The sequence below is a fragment of the Mustela nivalis genome, assembly GCF_964662115.1.
Source record: "Mustela nivalis genome assembly, chromosome: 4".
NCBI lineage: Eukaryota > Metazoa > Chordata > Mammalia > Carnivora > Mustelidae > Mustela > Mustela nivalis.
In genome coordinates this window covers 117533774-117536438 of record NC_139023.1, presented here as the reverse complement: position 1 = coordinate 117536438, position 2665 = coordinate 117533774, and positions in this window count along the sequence as shown.

Below are 2665 nucleotides of genomic sequence, written 5' to 3'. Positions count from 1 at the left end.
TCGAGGTGACATTCCGCCCTCCCCGAAGGCCTTGACCGTAGGGCCAATGAAGGGGCGCCTGGGAGGTGGGTGGGATCGGGAGACTGCGTAAATCGCCAGCGGGTAGAGGAGGGGTGTGTGTCCCTTGTGGCAAGGGGGCAGAGGTTGTGACAACTAGGAAAGCGAGAACGAATGCCAGCACTTCGGCAGAAAGGCTTGAAAGGCATCTGGTTTCACTGAAGTTCTTTGGAAAACTGACAGTGCAGTGTTCTCCGTGACTGCACAGGCGTCTTGTGATTCCTTGGGAACGTCGATTCATTCGTTTGACAGATACTTCCATGTTTATGGAGGACCTTTGGTATGCCCGACACTGCGCCAGGCGTTGGCGCTGCAATCCGGACACAAATACACGGGATTTCTGCCTTCACGGAACTTACAGTCTAATAAGGCAAAGGGAGCAAACAAACCGGTAAACAAGCATATGAAACAAGAATCACGTCAAGGACCGAAATAGACGAAGTGTGGATATAGAGAAAAAGAGGAGGTTGACATTAGAGAGGGAGGGTTGTTGTAAGAGAACTTTATAAGATCCCATTCAGTCGGAGACTTGAAGAGTAAGAAGGAAATCCATGGTCAGCGGAGGAACCTGGAAAGCAATAACTATTCTGGGCAGAGAGGACAGAGGTCCTGAGGGGCAAGAGTTTGACATTTTGGAGAACAGAAAGAAGAGCAGTCTGGCTGTAGCGCATAAGGCCAGGCAGAACAGCATGACATGAGGTGGACTGAGGTCAAACCACATACCCAAGTCTTCGAGTTTGCATTACGTTTTAAGTGTGATGGCATTCTACTGAGGGATTTTAAGCAAGGAAATAAAGGGATCTACTTTAGACTTTACATCGCAGGTTAATGTGTAGAGAACGGGTAGAACAGGCTATTAGGAAACTGGTGAGGAGACCATCTTGGATGAAATTCAAGATCATCTTGGATGAGATGACCCGGCTTAAGCTACGGTGATACCACTTAAGGGAGGGGAAAGCAGACAGATTCGAGATATTAAAGGGAAACTATTAGCCTGTTTTGACTTATCAGGTATCCTGCTCCTGGGACAGCTGTTCTGAATCCAGTTTGTTAACTACTCTATTTAGAGACTGATTCTTAACATTGGTGACCCACAAATTCTGGTAATGACCTGAGGGATTATTATGCTGGGTTGAGATTCCATTTTCATGGGCTTCCTAGAATTTTCTTTCTTTCATTAACTTTTTATTGAATCATAATATATATGCAGAAAAGTACGCACATTCCAAGCAATGTGTGCACCTCAATGACTTTTCACATTCCAAACACGCCTTTGTTGTATCCAACACAGATCAAGAGACAGAACATTATTAACACCCAAGAACCCCATCATGCCTTCCAGTCGCTGCCTGTCCTGACTGTCAACAACACAGACTTAGTTCTGCCTGTCTTTGTACTTGACATATACAAAATCATTAAGTATGCATTCTTTTGTGTTTGGCTTCCTTACTCAACTTTATACTTACGAGATTCTTCCATACTGTTGCATGTAGTTGTAGATGATTCATTTTATTCCATTTTGTGACTATACTATAATTTATTAATTCATTCTTTTGAAAGACACTAGAGTAGTTTCCAGTTTGGAGCTATGACCCATAGTGATAATATGTACATTTTAGTACATGTCTTGGCCTTTTATATTGATGGAGCATTTTGGTGGCCGAAGTTTAAATACAGTTAAGTTACTTTTTTTTTTTTTAAGATTTTATTCATTTATTTGACAGAGAATACAAGAGGGGGAGCAGCAGGCAGAGGCAGAGGGAGAAGGAGGCTCCCCACAGAGCAGGGAGTCCAATGTGGGGCTTGATCCCAGGCCCCTGAGCCTCAGGCAGACACTTAACCAACTGAGCCACCCAGGTGCCCCAACAATTACATTACTTTTGACTGTTCATCAATAATGTAGTACCATGTATTGTAATATCTCAAACATTCAGACCAGGTAATGAAGGACTTTGCTCTCACAAATGTGAAAACTTTTGGCAACAACAAGAACTGTTGATGTGGGAAATTTTAAGTTTGGAAACCTAAAACATTTTGAATTATGCATGGTATTTTGACCTTCTTTTTAAGTTCTTACAAACTGCATGCCCACCATTTGAGAACATCATGACGATGCCATATCCTTTTTTTCTAATAGACTATAACCTACAGTCATATGATAAACAAGATCAATTAGGTGGCCTTGAAGAATATGTGTATGTTTGATGTTATTGCAGTCCTTGGAATTACATTTGAAAACCTTACCACTGGGACATCTGGGTGGCTTAGTCCATTAAGCATCTGCCTTTGGCTCAGGTCATGATCCCAGGCTCATGGGACTGAGCTCCTCGTAGGACTCCTGGTTCAAGGGAAGCCTGTTTCTCCCTCTTGTTCTGCCCCTCACCTGTTGATGCTCTCTCATGCTCTCTCAAGTAAATGGAAAAAAGAAAACCATACCACTCTGTGTCTTACCACAGTTGATAACAAACAACACCAGTAGTTTACTTCTTTTTAATTTTATGCTAAGGCTGTTTGAATCTCTGAAGTTAAAGACAGTACAAATGTACATGAACTCAGCATGAGGGACCATTCTATAATGTCCCAAAGAATCAAGTAAACACAACACTCC